General features: G+C 41.1%; 1 protein-coding gene across 5 annotated transcripts in view; it reads right to left on the bottom strand.

The window, feature by feature from the left end:
- ELFN1 (extracellular leucine rich repeat and fibronectin type III domain containing 1) overlaps positions 1-17,757 on the bottom strand; it is an 808,405-nt gene that overhangs the window by 161,133 nt on the left and 629,515 nt on the right. The gene's annotated exons all lie outside the window — the stretch shown is intronic.

Here is a 17,757-nt window from a genome sequence, read left to right as displayed (position 1 = left end):
GCCTGATGCTTCAGAGTAAAAGGAAATCTGTCACAAAGCACAACACCTGCAATGCTCTGATGAAAGCAGCTGGCTCTGAGTACTATATGCTAGTTCTGTTCACGGAGTCACTGTCCTGACCACTAGACCACGAGTCATGGATTCCATCCATACTGGTATCGGAGTGACAATCCAGCATCGATGCTAAAAATAACAGGAAAAAAATAAACCTTCTTGCTGCCAGAGCAATTTTTGAGTTTTTTTTGCACATGTATTTAACAAATCATTTCAAGCCTGAAGATGGCCTAGTCAGGAAGGGAGCAAATCCTTCTGGGACTGAAGTGGTTAAACAGCGGGTTGGGAAGAGTAGCCGCTCTTGTGAACATTGCTGAAATGTGATCGGGCTTGGGTAAGCTTAACAACAGATGAGTCATCAGCTGTCAGCAGGCTTCCCCGTTGACAGCTGAAATGAAAAACATTGTCAACAATAGAAAAATTAGAAAAAAATGAATTGTCATAAATTGTTACTCATTTGCATGGGATCTTCCCCACCATGCATGCTCAGATAAGGTTCTGGTATGGATTTTGGTGGGGACTCCATGCTGTTTTTTTTAACATTTTTTTATTGCCGTCAATGGTTTGCAGCCGGGAAAATCAATTTAGATTTCATTTTTTTCTTCATATACTGTATGTCAGTTTTGCTGCAGCAGGTTTTATACACACTACAGATTCGCCATTTTACAGACAGACTAAGGGGACCCCCACCAAGCACTATATTTAAATGGATTTTTCATTTTTATTGTTTTACTTTAAGCATCATTAAAATCACTGATTACATTTTTTTTTTTACATTGATACAAGTCCCCCAGGGCAGTACTTCTGGCTCCTCCTCTTCTCCAAGTTCCAGCGTGCTTGCTCCCGAGCCTCGCTCTGGGTCAATAAGACACATAGGACAGTGCTCGGCCCCTGTTCCCTCTTCACTGGCTGTGATTGACAGCAGCGGGAGCCAGTAGCTCTCAGCCAATGAGGAAGCAGAGACCCGGGAGAGTAGCCGCTCTTGTGCACATTGCTGAAATGTAATCGGACTTGGGTAAGCTTTTAGAACCACTTTACTTGTGGATAGTGGCTCTAAAATTATTGCTCACTCCAGAATGCTTGGTGATATGTAACATGTGTATATCAAGTGATGCTTTTGTACGTAGGCACCTCTGACGGTTGTGACTGTTGGTGTGTGTGTGTGCACATTTTTTGGAGGGAGTTTGAAGTTCTTTTTTTTACTTTCACTAAAACATTATTTATATCACATAGGGGAGAAAAGAGTTATCTTTACTGAGACATCAGGAGTCTTTTAGACTCTTGATGTCTCACCTGTCTTTCAATGAAGCTAATGGTGTGCAGATCATGCTCCATTAGCTTCTTCCTTGGCCTCCAGGAAAAAAAAAGTGTAGCTGCTGACTTTTAATAAACAGACACTCACCTTTGCCATGGTGCAGCTATGTGGCCGCCCGAACCCTCGCTCCTCTTCCCGTCCTCTCCACTGCGCTATAATTGCAATTGTTGGCGCCCGGCTGTGACAGCTTGCGGCTTCACAGCCAGGCACACACTACGCATGCGCTCTCCTAGTGGCCAGGCAATCTTCTGGGACCTGTGACGTGTCTGTCCCACAAGATTGCAGAGAGGGAGGGGCCGCCTAGGGGGGAGAGGAGGTGTCGCCTAGGTGGCCAAAATACAGAAGGAGGAAGTGCGACAGGAAGTACCTGTCAAAACCAGGTACCCACCAGCCCCCCCCCCCCCCCCCCCAAAAAAAAGACATGCCAAATGTGGCATGTAAGGGGGTGAGGAGGGCTTAAAGTAGAAGTTCCACTTTTGGGTGAAACTCAGCTTTAAGAATGAACACAGGAGTAATAGGTGTAGATCACTGACTGTGTTTACTTAGAAAAGGAAGGGGATGATCAATTAAATATTTACCAGCCCCTTATTCCGCTCTCCATCCTGAAACATCCATCCGCAAAAGCCAGCCTGAGAGGAGAGGAAGGAAACTGCTAGCACTGTGGAGGGGGAGAGCCAGGGGGTGCCAAGAAGCAGGGGAAATCAGCACCTCACAAGGGATTAGGGTATGCCCAGGCACACCTGGCACACCCTGTGCGCATGCCTTTGACTGCAGCAGACCTGATGTGTCATCCTCTACGCTGTGTTGAGTGACGGGGCTACTTAAATCTCAGCACTAGATAGACGGAAATACAATTTCTTTGGAATGTAAAATAGCTCCCTTCTACTGTGTGTATTTCATCTGTGTATTTAGCTGTTTGCCAGGAGTTCAGCTTTAAAGTAGGACAAGCCCTGACAACAAAGCATCCTGGATCTCTGGCTTAGGAGACCTCATTTCCATGTCAGTAGCCCCCCAAAATTTAGAAATGGAAAAAAATTGTAAAAAAAAAAACAGATTATATTTAAAGATCTAAAAAACCTGTATAATAATAATAATAATAATAATAATAAAGATCTAAAGAGCTGTGCCATTAGAAAGCACAGAGCGGCTTTTGTTTAGAGCGACGTTCCTCTTTAGATGCTGTTGGTATTTGTACTTTAATCCACAGGGACTTTCCCCATCAACAGCCGTCTAAGACTGTAAAGCAGAAGTTTGAAACTGTGTTCAATCTGCCGCATGTTTTATGAAAGCAAAAAATCCCGATCGTAATCATAACATTCCATCGCCTTCATTAGCATTTTTCAGCAATGGGCTTTAACGTCTCCCATAAAAACGGAATTTTACAAATGCCATCTTTAAATCTGACACAAGCAAACAAAGCGCTTTCAATAACCGGACCATCTTTTATGTTTAATCATTTATCCTCAGAAATAATGTTATACCAAATTAATCTTTACAGAGCAAAGCTATTATCTTCATATAAAGCAAATAGCAGCTATTAATTTATATATCTCTAGCGCTCAGACAGGTAGACAAAAAAAAAAAGTCTTTTTTTTTTTTTTATAGATACTGTTTGTGTTCTCGACAATTCATGTTTAAAGCTGCTAAAAAGTAAATTTTATAGGATTGGAGTCCATTAAAATGGCATTTCAATCTGTCACGAATGTTTTACTGTAACCCATTTGCTAAGGTTAAAAAGATATTCTAATTGAAATCTGTGATCCAAAGTACCGCAGGAGGGTTTAGCATAATAGAGCCCTAAAATTTCGGATTTCTTCATGTTAATGCTCTACTTTGTGTTCGATAAAGGAAAGAAGGGTGGCATCCTAAGCAACTAAGGCAAAAGAAATAATCACGTTATCGTATTTTCCTGTTTATTTACTTGGGCAGAGTCTTGGAGATACCATTGTGCCTAGTTAAAGTGTACAAATTCTGCTGGCTGCCATGGAAAAAAAAAACGCACACAAAGAATATCGTGTTGATATAAGCGTTCTGTAGATAACTGCAAACAGCTGTGTCTACAAATTCCCCGTGACATGGATAAAATTTGGATTTGGTTTTTCATTTCTCATGGAAAGAATAGTTACTTTAAACATTTGTTGTGGCAAACAACCGCTGTAAATCTCTTTTTTAGGGCTTGTTTACAACACAGTCAAACGCATTTTTAAACGCAGAAAAAAAATGCATGTACAAGACATAATAAAGTTGAATTCCAGGTATGGATATTTTATACATAGTTATAGTACTCTAGCTTCGACCAAGGTAACTATGTACTGTATATACCATACCTGGCTGATGCCCTTGGAAGCTGGGAATCACTAACGTAGGCCCCACTATTCCAGTGATCTCTAAGGTATAAGCCTTTTTGTCATGGATCAACGTGTTTCGCCCACACTAGAAGAGAGGGCTTCTTCAGGATCCCGTTTGCAATGTTGGCAGATCTAATCACTAACAGACAACATCATATTAAACATCATATTAATTATACAATAAAAAAAAACAACAACCATACTATAGTTCCGGCATATGGAATTAGCGGACCTCCAGCTGTTGCAGAACTACAAGTCCCATGATGCATAGCAAGACTCTGACAGCCACAAGCATGACACCCAGAGGCAGAGCCATGATGGGACTTGTAGTTTTGCAACAGCTGGTGGTTCGCTAATTGCATATCCCTGCTATAGTTTATATATATCAAAATGGTTAAAAATGACTGCTCTCTCCTGAGAATTATGTGAGAACATTTTTTACTTGTTTTTAATATTCATGAATTATGATCTTGGACACATATTTTTGATTGGACGCTCCTGTGTCAGGCTTATGGCATGTGCTGATATATATTTATTTGATCATCTTATAAGGTACTTGATATAATCTTTTCTCCTATATACAGTGGTGTGAAAAAGTGTTTGCCCCCTTCCTCATTTCCTGTTCCTTTGCATGTTTGTCACACTTAAGTGTTTCGGAACATCAAACCAATTTAAACAATAGTCAAGGACAACACAAGTAAACACAAAATGCAATTTGTAAATGAAGGTGTTTATTATTAAAGGTGAAAAAAAATCCAAACCATCATGGCCCTGTGTGAAAAAGTGATTGCCCCCTTGTTAAAACATACTATAACTGTGGTTGTCCACACCTGAGTTCAATTTCTCTAGCCACACCCAGGCCTGATTATTGCCACACCTGTTCACAATCAAGGCATCACTTAAATAGGAGCTGCTTGACACAGTAAGGTCCACCAGAAGATCCTTAAAAGCTACACATCATGCCGAGACCCAAAGAAATTCAGGAACAATTGAGAAAGAAAGTAATTGAGATCTATCAGTCTGGAAAGGGTTATAAAGCCATTTCCAAAGCTTTGGGAATCCAGCGAACCACAGTGAGAGCCATTATCCACAAATGGCGAAGACATGGAACAGTGGTGAACCTTCCCAGGAGTGGCCGGCCGCCCAAAATTACCCCAAGAGCGCAGCGACGACTCATCCAAGAGGTCACAAAAGACCCCACAACAACGTCCAAGGAACTGCAGGCCTCACTTGCCTCAGTTAAGGTCAGCGTTCATGCCTCCACCATCAGGAAAAGACTGGGCAAAAATGTCCTGCATGGCAGAGTTCCAAGGAGAAAACCACTGCTGAGCAAAAAGAACATCAAAGCTCGTCTCAATTTCTCCACAACACATCTTGATGATCCCCAAGACTTTTGGGACAACATTCTGTGGACCTATGAGACAAAAGTGGAACTCTTTGGAAGGTGTGTGTCCAAGTATATCTGGCGTAGAAGGAACACTGCATTTCATAAAAAGAACATTATACCAACAGTAAAATATGGTGGTGGTAGTGTGATGGTCTGGGGCTGTTTTGCTGCTTCAGGACCTGGAAGACTTGCCGTGATAAAAGGAACTATGAATTCTGCTGTCTACCAAGAGATCCTGAAGGAGAATGTCCGACCATCTGTTCGTGTACTCAAGCTGAAACGAACTTGGGTTCTGCAGCAGGACAATGATCCTAAACACACTAGCAAGTCCACCACCGAATGGCTGAAGAAAAACAAAATTAAGACTTTGGAGTGGCCTAGCCAAAGTCCTGACCTGAATCCTATTGAGATGTTGTGGTATGACCTTAAAAAGGCCGTTCATGCTCGAAAACCCTCTAATGTAACTGAATTAGGACAATTCTGCAAAGATGAGTGGGCCAAAATTCCTCCAGGACGCTGTAAAAGCCTCATTGCACGTTATCGCAAACGCTTGGTTGCAGTTGTTGCTGCTAAGGGTGGCCCAACCAGTTATTAGGTTTAGGGGGCAATCACTTTTTCACACAGGGCCATGATGGTTTGGATTTTTTTTCACCTTTAATAATAAACACCTTCATTTACAAATTGCATTTTGTGTTTACTTGTGTTGTCCTTGACTATTGTTTAAATTGGTTTGATGTTCCGAAACACTTAAGTGTGACAAACATGCAAAGGAACAGGAAATGAGGAAGGGGGCAAACACTTTTTCACACCACTGTATATACTAGCTCCTCCATTGTTTTTTCTTTCTTTCTCTGATTTCCCCCAACATTTTGACTCCATTATCGTCCTCCGCATGGTTCACTCTTTATTCCCCCCCTCCCTTTTTTTTATTCCTCCCCCCGTTCAGATATGACTCACCAGCAGATGTAATAATAATATATTTGCTGCTAATTTTATTTTTTTTGATATGTATTATTTTATTTATTTTTTTACAAAATTATTTTACTAGTAGGAAAAGAAAAAAAATCAGCAGATTCGTATGCCAGTGTGGTGGTTACATCAAGCAATGCAGAAAGAAAAAGATCCCAACAAAGGCATACTAAAAACATGGTACATTATCTTTCAATGTAAGTGAAACATCAACTGTTAACCACAATAAAGAACATTCAGTGCCATAAATCATACAATTTACAAAGCAAAGACTTGGAAACCCCAAGTGATAATGAGGAAGGATTGGGTTAAGGAAGTTGTATCATTTTCCTTTGCAATCTTTCTGTATATTCTATTGCATCCATGGTTATGTGCTATATATGTATTTTTTTATGTATGATATTTTCAATAAATGTATTCTATTTTTTCTACAACTTTTTATTCATGTGGTAGTGCCTCTATAGTCGCACCCCTAGGGGGTTCCTCCTTTTCTATGTCCTATTGGGATGTGGCACACCTCTTTGAACAGTTCCCATCAGAAAACCTTTTTCAGCGATAATGAGGGAGAACATGTATACATCTATAAACTAAAACTTCCAATATCAAGTTGCGCTATATAATAGCACAACTTGATATTGGAAGTTGTTGATTGATGTGTGCATCTCGCAGGAAGTTGCAGCTGTTTTTCCATAGTTATTTCAATTTTCACTGTAATTCACCAATTTTTTCTCACATAATTCTCAAGACAGAGCAGTCATTTTTAACCATTTTGATATATAAACTATAGTATGGTTGTTTTTTTTATTGTATAATTAATATGATGTTGTCTTTTATTCATTATATCTGCCAACATTGCAAGCTGGATCCTGAAGAAGCCTTCTCTACTAGTGAGGGCGAAATACGTTGATCCGTGATCCATTAATTCTTCCTCACACATTGTTTGTTCAGAATGACCATATACTGTTCAAGTCATTGTAATTGTGAACTCATACATGTTTTTTTTTTCATATTTTTTGTATAAATAAATTTTTAAGAAATCTTTTTAAATCTATACTAGTAGTTGATATTGTTTTTGACACTTTAAAATCCCCCTTGCTTTCCCACACTCACTCTTACAGTGGAATGTGGGGATTTCCTCTTGATATGCTATCGGCCTTCTTGCTACATTCTGAACGCTACTTGGCGCAGATGCCAATTAGAGAATGCTTCTGCATTTTTGGAATGAAAACAAAGCATTCTCTGACTGGACAGGGTGGACAGTGTGACATCACTACCCTGCCTCTCCACCTTGTCCAATCAGAGAACACTATGCATTTATTCAGAGAATGCAAAGCAATATCTGAATAGCATCTGTGCCCAGCAGCCAACCTCCCGTGTTCAGAAAACAGCAGAGCAAACCACTCTGCACAGGACCCAGAAGCAAGTGGAGATCACTGGAGTTGTGGAGTCTTTCCAACTTCCAGGGCATTGGCCAGGTATGGTATACACATAGTTACATTGGTCCAGGCTGGAGCAATGTAACTACTGTGTGTATAAAATATCCATACTAGAAATTCATATTCAAAGCATTTCAATGAAGAAAGAGAGGGTGCAGCTAAGTGTAGTATTATAAATCTGTAAAAAATACTTAAAATGGCCACTAACATGTAGAAATGTAAAGACATATATAAGATTTCTGAGATACAAAAGAGTACAGAATGTATTAGACTATAACCAGCTCAGAGAAATCCTGTGATGTCATCAGATCCAGAAAATCTAGGTGGGCATGGCTACGCATTTCAAGGGTACACTTGGGGCATCGCTTATCTCAGGAGGAGCAGCAGTAAGTGGCTGCTACAAAAAGTATTAATTTTCCAAGATACATCTGATGATCATTTGCCATCACTCAAAAAAAGACACATTTATAAAGCAAATTTTTTGTTGTCTTTCGCATAGTTTCTTACCTGATGCTGATTCTGAAAGTAACAATCCTGTTGCCACCTGATATTTTGCTTTTTTCAATAGGGTGATCACCAACTCCAGCTTCTGCAGGATGGTGATCTCCCTGTGTTTTCATCCAATCTGCTGCCGTCCATGCCCACTTCTGGCTGATTGACATATTAATGCAACTGCCCATTTTCCTGGACAGCTTGGCTTGGTACAGTTAGTGAATCTACTGGCAGGATCAACCACTAATAAAATATGTTACAGGGAGTATTAGGACAAACTAACTGCTGTGTTAGTGCTGGTGATATGTCCCGATTTTCATTTTTCCAATAGTTACACTTTAAAAGCTGATGATGGAGACCCTGGGGAGGGTTTTTTGCTTGGTTGTAATTTAGCTGTAAGGGTAACGTTTAAGGGTGAGGTTAGGGGTTAAAAGTTAAAGTGGTTCTAAAGGCTTAAGGTTTTTTACCTGAATACATTCTATGCATTAGAGTAAAAAACCTTCTGTGTGCATCTCTCCCCCAGCCCCCCCCCCCCTTATACTTACTTGAGCCCCATCCCAATCCAGCGATGGGCATGAGAACAGCAGATCTCCAGGGTCTTTCTGTCCTCATGGGCCGCTGGCTACTGATGCTGTCAGTCACAGCCAGCGAGCCAAAGGGGAGAGGGGGAGGGTAATGCCGAGCCATATCTCACTCTTCGCTGAGGACACACATAGCTGTGCAGGTTGCTTGCTGTGATCTATTACTCTTATACTAAAGATATTCACCATACTCAGCCTATACTCTTTATGGACTAACGAGGTCTCTAGGGATACATCACTATATCCATGCCTGCTCCCCGTTTGGCCCCTGGTGGGGTTCCATCGGACTGTGCCCCCTCAGCTCCCTGGTGAGGCACCTGCTGCCGCCATCTTGGAGCCGCACACCTGTAGCCATGGTCAAGCTCAGTGGCACATTGTTACACACATCCACCCCTGAAGGGCGAGCTGGATCTGGCGAAACACGTCGGGTAGTATGATGCCCGTGTACTATGACTGCTATTACATCAATGTATCAATATTCCTTGTTTATGTATCTTTTTTAATTCGGCAATTGTTGGTGATATCTATGCATGTAAACAATTTTACTTGAATAAACCATATACTGTATTTACTACTGTTTTGTTTACTGATGGAAACCGTAGCCACTTCATTTAAAGTTCTGGGACGAACCCTTTGTTTTATTAGTCTGTGTGTTAATGGACACACATAGTGAGAATCGGGAGTGAGCCTGATCGAGTGCCCTAGCAAAAAGCTTGCTACTGGGGAACTCAGCAGGGATGAGAAGCCAGGACTGCGGGAGGGGGAACCCAAGAAAAGGAGGATCAGGGATGCTCTGTACAAAACCTTTGCACAAAACAGGTAAGTATGACTTGTTTTTATTTTGTGTTTTTTTTATTATTCTTTCTTTTAGAATCTCTGTAATGTTAGAGTTTTGGCTTAGGTAGAGTGCCAGGTTAAGGTTGTAGAAGGAATATGTTTTAGGGTCAAGTAAATAGGGAATCAGGGGCATCTTGGTCTAATAATAGTAGGGGGGGTGGCTTTTATAAATTCCCATGTAGGGATATTTTATTGATTGGGGAGATACATAGCACCAAGCTTGTTTTTATTTTTATTTTTTGGATTTACATTTACTTAAATAACGTAATACAGCAACTCTTAATTGAGAAGATGGAACTATTTGATGCAGATCAAATCAGAAAGGTGCCCTTCCTCCGTGGAATCACATTCTTTTAAGAAAAGAACTTGCAGATTTGAAGAGATGCTTCTTTGGCTTTATCATAACCACTCATAGATTTATTTCCATTTTCATTGCTGATATATATTTCATTTAAAATCCTCAACACGGATGGGAACATATTTGGTTCCTAAGGATTACAGGCATTACATTTCACAGGTTTTCAGATTTAAAAGAGATCAGCATTTTTTTAAGCTAGTTTCGAAATCCTTATGCATTTGCAGTGGAGATGTCAAAACACTCTATTATTCATGTTCAAGTTCAGCCTAGGTCGTGCCTATTGTAAATGATCTTTTTCTTTATAAGATAGTTATTTTATTTCTAAAGCTGCTGCTGGCAGTGTTACATTAGCCAATGGATAGGTTAGCATGAGAAAGTGATATCAAAGAGCAGCTCCGGTCTGCAGGCACTCGACTCACGGTTCCATGCTGCTCCACCTCTCTTTCATGCTGTGTCCTGGGCTGCAATGAACAATACTGGAATGTGAATACCGTCTAATACCATAGGGCTTTATCACACTGGGATGCAGATCAACCTCACTCAGAGGACGGCCTGCATCCATTGGGGCTCAATTAAAGTATAGCTACGAGCAAAATATAAAATGACATATACTGTATGATGCAGCCTGTCACTAACATTAACATAGCAGTTTTGTTTCTCTTTGTCCCCTCTAACATTATTTTTATTACCTGTTGATCCTGCCAGTAGATCCATGATTTTTGCACTCTCTATAACACAGTGACAACAATCTTCGATCTACAGTGAAATCCCACAGTAGTGTTTTCACCATGTGAACAGAATAGTAGTAGATAGATATGTAACTTTAAATATAATTTTAGTAAAATACAAATAAATTGAATCCCAACTCCATTTTTTTGGGAAAAAAAATAACTATATGACTATAAAAGCTGACCACTGTAAGCCCCCTTAGGAGTGTTATTTGGTTTCTCCCAACCCCCTGTAATGGCCAAGTCCAACCTAATTTTGTTTTATAAAAAAAAAGCGGGAAGGATTCCCGAAGGTACCCTTCGGAGAGGATAAACCGGTTTAAAGAACTCAATTTTTTTTTTTTAGTTATCCACCTTTAATTACATATATAGAAAAATGTATTTATAAATATACAACCCCCCTCCAACACAAATAATTAAAATCAAGACAGAGAAAGTCTTAATGAGACACCGGTGTCCACCACAATCTGCCATACACAGCTCACATCCATCCCATACATACAAATCTACTCAAAGTGTTCTTATAATTTGAATTCCATCTAGCCGAAAATTTCTGATTCTACTGGGTAATAAAGTCTTTTGTGCACATAGTTAAGAGAGAGTTTGTTGATTCCGCTTAATAAAAGTGCTTGTGCCAGATATAGTGTTGCTAATTTCCAAAAAGTAGCAAAGAGATCCAAGTTGCTCTTATCCAATCAAAGTTGCTCTGAGGAAGCTTGGTTACAAGCGAAACATGTAAGTAAGAAGCAAGACGCTGTCTCTTGTAGTGTGAGCACTGGTTTGTCCATCCCTACACCGGACCATCTCTACTCACCCTGAATTTCCATGAACACACATCCTTAAAGCCAGACTGGGAGACTTGGATTGGATAAGTGCGGTATTGCCTATATGGTGTGAGGAGGCTATTGGGATATGTCCATGAGACAAATGATTGAGAAAAATACATGATGTGTGAAGCAGAACTTTTGTTGAATCCATACTGATGATTTATTGCTACACTGTATCATCGCAGTGATTGGGTTACACACAAACAGACTTGAAGTAAATGGAACAAGGGACCCAGAGCAGGACGTCAAACAGTGATCTGTATCTGTCCCCCTAACTAAGGGGATGTCTATTCAGAGTTCTTTTTATCAAAACCGTTACCTTTATATATATTAGTCCAAGATCTGTTTTCATGAATAACTTTCCAATCACGGCCTTGAGGTAAAGCCCCCCACGGATGAACTTTCGTTCTCCCCTTTCTTCCCTGGTTTACATCACTTTGCTACTTTTTGGAAATTAGCAACACTATATTAGGCACAAGTACTTTTATTAAGCGGAATCAACTAACTCTCTCTTAACTATGTGCACAAAAAACTTTATTACCCACTAGAATCGGAAATTTCTGGCTAGCTGGAATTCAAATTATGAGAACACTTTGAGTAGATTCGTATGTATGGGATGGATGTGAACTGTGTATAGCAGGTTGTGGTGGACATCGGTGTCTCATTAAGATTTTCTCTGTCTTAATTTTAATTATTTGTGTTGGAGGTTTTTTTTTTTTTTTTAAATACATTTTTCTATATAAGTAATTAAAGATGGATAACGAAATAAAATATCTAGTTCTTTAAACTGGTTTATCCTCTCCGAAGAGTACCTTTGGGAATCCTTCCCGCTTTTTGTTTATATGTGTTTGTATACTCAGAGGATTGCCACCCTGGAGTTTTTTGATTGATAAAATATCTCCAGGGGACGGTGTATTCAAAATTGTAGTCTAGGTTGTCAGAATCTGTGATATAAATGTTTCTGAAACCCAATTAGGACTAGTTTGGATGAGCATATGTGTCCCCCTTTTTTCTTTCTTTTTCTTCACTAATTTTGTTTTAGAATGAATAGAATGCGGAAGGGTTAAGATTGCTTGGGTCTCTATCACAGGTTGTGACCCTACTAAGGGAGGTTTTCCCCATTCTTTATCCCTGGAACAGAATAGCAGCCAGACAGCTGGCTTTTTTGGAACAAAGTGCCCTACACATGGGCTAAATCTCTGTCATTTTTTTTTTTTTTTTGGACTGGCCGATGTCTCCCAACATTCATGTGTACAGTGCTTACAGTGCCTTGCAAAAGTATTGACCCCCTTGGCATTTTTCATGGTTTGTTGCCTCACAACCTGGAATTAACATGGATTGTTTGAGGATTTGCATCATTTAATTAACAGAACATGCCCACAACTTTGAAGATTTTTTTAATAGGATAAAATAGCAGAAAAAGTCAATGTGCTTAACTTTTCACCCCCCCTAAAGTCAATACTTTGTAGAGCTACCTTTTGTGGCTATCATAGCTCCAAGCCACTTTGGATAAGTCTCTATGAACTTGCCACAAGTGTTTCGTTAGCAATGTGTTTGGGGTCATTGTCCTGCTGGAAAGTAAATCTCCGTCCTAGCCTCAAATCACACACAGAGTGGTACAGGTTTTGCTCAAGAATATCCCTGTATTTAGTACCATCCATCTTCCCCCAACTCTGACCAGTTTCCCAGTCCCAACTGTTGAAAAACATCCCCACACAATGATGCTACCACCACCATGTTTCACTGTTGGAATGGTGTTCTTTGGGTGATGTGATGTGTTGGGTTTGCACCAGACATAGCATTTTCTTTGATGGCCGAAAAGTTAAATTTTAGTCTCACTGGACCAGAGCACCTTCTTCCATACATTTTGGAAGACTTCCACATGCCTTTTAGCAAACTCAAAATGTGCCATTTTGTACTTTGCTGAAAGTAATGTCTTTCTTCTGGCCACTCTGCCATAAAGCCCAACTCTATGGAGACTGGAGAGAACGACTTGTGATCCTATGTACAGATACTCCAGTCTCTGCTGTGGAACTCTGCAGCTCCTCCAGGGTTACCTTAGGTCTCTGTGCTGCCTCTCTGATTATTGCCCTCCTTGCCCGGTCCGTGAGTTTTTATGTGCGGCTGTCTCTTGGCAGGTTTGCTGTTGTGCCATGTTCTTTCCATTTGGTTATGATAGATTTGATGGTGCTCCTAGGGATCATCAAAGATTTGGATATTTTTTATAACCTAACCCTGACTTGTACTTCTCAACAACATTGTCCCTTACTTGTTTGGAGAGTTCCTTGGTCTTCATGGCAGTGTTTGGTTAGTGGTGCCTCTTGCTTAGGTGTTGCAGCCTCTGGGGCCTTTCAAAAAAGGTGTATATATGTAATGACAGATCATGTGACACTTAGATTGCACATCACTTCACTAATTATGTGAATTCTGAAGGTAATTGGTTGCACGAGAGATTTTTTTGGGCTTTATAACAAAGGGGGTGAATACATACGCGCATGCTTGAAAAATAGTTTTATGTATATATTTTTCTAATTTTACTTCACCAGCTTAGGCTATTGTGTTCTGATCCATCACATTTAAGTCAGATTAAAAAACAAACATTGAACTCAAGGCTGTAATGTAACAAAATAGGTAAAAAGCCAAGGGGGAATACTTTTGCAAGGCACTGTAAGCCCCTGTACACACGGTCCGACATTCCGATGCAAAATGTCCGATCAGACCGTGTTGTCAGATAATCCAACCATCTATGGGCTCCATCTGACTTTTTCCGTCGGAATGTCCGACCAACAAAGTTTGAGAGCTGGATATAAAATTTTCCGACAACATGATCCGATCGGACTTTGTCCGATCCTTTGTAGAGAATTCCGATCGGACAAAGTGCCAAGCATGCTCAGATCAAATTACAAGACCAAAGCTATTGGCTACTAGCCTGAATGTAGTCCTGTCGTAATGAATGAATGTCATCACGTTCCAAACGATCGAATTTTCCGACAACTTTGTCCCACCGTGTGTACGCAACACCAGTTTCGGACAAAATCCGTCTGAAAAAATCTGATAGATTTTGTGGTCGGAATGCCCGACCGTGTGTACAAGGGCTTAGTGTGTGTGTGTGTGTGGGGAGGGGGGGGGGGGTTTGGGGTGTCAATGCTAGATTGATTTACATTATGTGTAAATAATGGGTGGTTGTCCTTAAAAGGCATGTGAAGCGATCATACTAACACCTGTCAGGATCCCTCCAAATTTATCAGTCCAGTACACACATAGTTCAACAGTAACACGCCTCAATCAAGTAGGCCCTCTAAACTCCTGAAATACAATTGTTTTTCATGACAAAAAAAAATCTGCTTGTGGCACTTTTCACTTGGAAACTAAAGGACTAAAATTTAGTAAATATGGTTGGGTCTACTTTTTGATGGTGTATTAAAAAACAAAGTCATAGCTCACCACGAACATGCCAGGTGCTGCTGCTGAAGCCTGATCCCGCTCCGTACACACACTATATACAGTAAGGACACACTCCGGTGACGTCATGTCTTCCAAGTTCTTTACTGAACTGACAATGCACGTTTGATTCCCTGCCTGAGAGACCTGCCCCCCTCTGGGCTTAATCATGGAGATTTTCTCTAAGATCGGTGAAATACATTACAGAAGTGTGTCAGGCAGGGACCTGGTTGTGCACTGTCAGTTTAATAAAGATCTTGAGATCGTTGGAGATCTTTGGAGTGCAGCCTTCTTTTATACAGTGTAACGGACAAACAGATTACATTCCAGTGCACTGTAAGAATCAAATTGCACATATTTCTACTTTAAGTTTCCAAAAATCCCCTTGTTTCTTACCAAAAACCATGCTCCTGGCTGATGACAAATATCTCACTAGCATCTGGAGTGCTAAATCTTGTCTGTTTCTCATCTGTAATATGCATCTCAGCAATACAATACAAAAAAAAAACAACACTGTGAGGGAAATAAGATAATTAGATCCTGCTGCTATCAATCTATCCAATGAGGAACCGAGACAGCGACTGGAGCTCATGTTCTGGTCCCCGTCACTGGAACGATCAGGCTCAGGTAAGAAAAAGTACAGAAGGTTTTTCACCTTAATGCATAGAATGAAAAACCACAAGGGTTTACAACTCCTTTAAATCAGTTTCCTCCTCTACACTTCTTTTTTCTGTAGGGGTATCCCAAAGTTCTGTCCTCGGACCCCTCTTCTTCTCCACTTACACCTCTTCTCTTGGTCAATTAATAAACTCCCATGGTCTCCAATACCCTCTCTATGCTGACGATACACAATTTTATCTCTCTACACCTCACCTCAATCCTTAAGGCTGGGTTCACATATGAGAATGCAGTGGCTCACAGCAGGAGTCTGGTGTGTCCTCGTTCACCATTTCAGGTGCAATTTCAGCCCAGATTTTTTTCTGAATTCGGACCTGAAATGGACCAAAGACGCACGGGGCTCCTGCCCCGCTGTGGAGATAAGTGAACCAGCTCCATAGAGAGCCAGTCACAATTTCCTGCTATTGTAAAATTGGATGTAGGGAATCCACATCCAATTTGCACTAGTGGGAACCCAACCTCAGTCTCCTCTCGCATTACTAACTTATTAACTGACATATCAGCATGGATGTCACACCACTTCTTCAAACGCAATCTTTCTAAAACTGAGCTCATAATTTTTCCTCTGCCCTGTGCCCCCTCCCCTAACTTCTCCATCAAGATCAATAATACAAGCATCAATCCCTCCCCTCATACCAGAGTGCTAGGTGCAATCCTGGACTCTGACCTGTCCTTTCAGCCCCAAATACAATCAATGACCAAAAATCTTGCAGACTTCATCTACTTAAGATCTCCAATATATGCCCCTTCTTAACCGTTAAAACCACTAAGCAACTTATTCACTCCCTTGTTATCTCTTGCCTTGACTATTGTAACTCCCTCCTCATTGGCCTACCTCTCCCCAAGCTATCCCCTCTTCAGTCTATCAAGAATGCCACTGCCAGATGCATCCACCTTACCACCCATTCAGTTTTTGCCACCCCTCTCTGCCAATAACTCCACTGGCTTCTCATTGGACAATGAAAAAAATTCAAACACTGCCAATAACATATAAAGCCATTTACAACTCTGCCCCAAACTACATCACCAAACTTAGTTCCAAATATCACCCAAACCGTCCTCTCCGCTCCTCCCATGACCTCCTGCTCTCTAGCTGCCTTGTTTCCTCCTCCCATGCTCATCTCCAGGACTTCTTCAGAGCCTTTCCCATCCCCTGGAACTCACTACCCCAATCTGTCCGGTTATCTCCTACTCTGTCCACTTTTAGGCGATCCCTGAAAACTCATCTCTTCAGGGAGGCATATTCTGCCTTCAGCTAACAACCAAAACTTCTCGGCTCATCCCTCTCAGTTACTACCTTTTGTTTCAACAGTCACTCCCTATTAGATTGTAAGCTCACAGGAGCAGGGTCCTTCTAACCCTCTTGTATTGGATTGCATTGTTGCTTTATTGTCTCCCTTTATAGTGTAAAGCGCTGTAAAACTATTGGTGCTATATAAATCCTGTATAATGATAATAACGATCAGATGGTTCATACTTAAAGTGACTGTAAGGGCTAGTTTTTTTTTCGTTTTTTTTTTAAATAACAAACATATCACACTTACCTCCACTGTGCAGCTCATTTTACACAAAGTGGCCCCAAACCTACTCTTCTGGGGTCCCCTGGTGGCTCTCGCGGCTCCTCCCCACATCAGATAACCCCCTAGGAGAAGCGCTCTACTGAGGAGGTTACCTTGTGGGCCAGAGTCCAGCATTCAGCGTCCATAGCCCTACCGAATGTATGACTTGGCCCAGCCCCCAGTGTCCGCATCATTGGATTTGATTGACAGCAGTGGGAGCCAATAGCTGCGCTGCTATCAATCTATCCAATCAAGAGCCGAGAACACTGGACAGAGAGACAGCACGACCCCGCCCGGTCAAGTTCCAGGGCTCAGGTAAGTAAAACAGGGGGGCTGGGGAGCCGATCACTGCCAGGTGTTTTTTCACCTTAATGCATCCAATGCATTAAGGTGAAAAAAATCAAAAGGTTTACAACCCCTTTAAGGCTAAATTCATAAGGCACTGGTAAATGTAGTTAAACGCACAGTAAACGCAGGGGTGCGAATACAGCAATACATTGGTGGCAGAGGTGGTCCCCTAACAATTCTCTCTCTGGATTGCTCATAAAACAACGGCTGCCAGTCTCACAGTTTAAGCTACAGCCTATGATAAATTGCTGCTCAATATCCTTCTAAAGCTTTGCTGGCAGCAGCAGAGGGAACAGCCTGTTTTGCTGGTGTCCAACTCATCTGTGGGCCCGTATCACATAAAATTGGCAGAGAAGCCATGCACCGGTCCCTCTACTTTCTATAACGGTGCTGCCAACA

The sequence above is a fragment of the Lithobates pipiens genome, unplaced genomic scaffold, assembly GCF_037356315.1.
Source record: "Lithobates pipiens isolate NorthernLeopardFrog02 unplaced genomic scaffold, aLitPip1_a1.2 Scaffold_22, whole genome shotgun sequence".
Lineage (NCBI taxonomy): Eukaryota > Metazoa > Chordata > Amphibia > Anura > Ranidae > Lithobates > Lithobates pipiens.
Note: the sequence above shows the minus strand (reverse complement) of the source record. Positions and strands in the feature narration are given on the sequence as shown.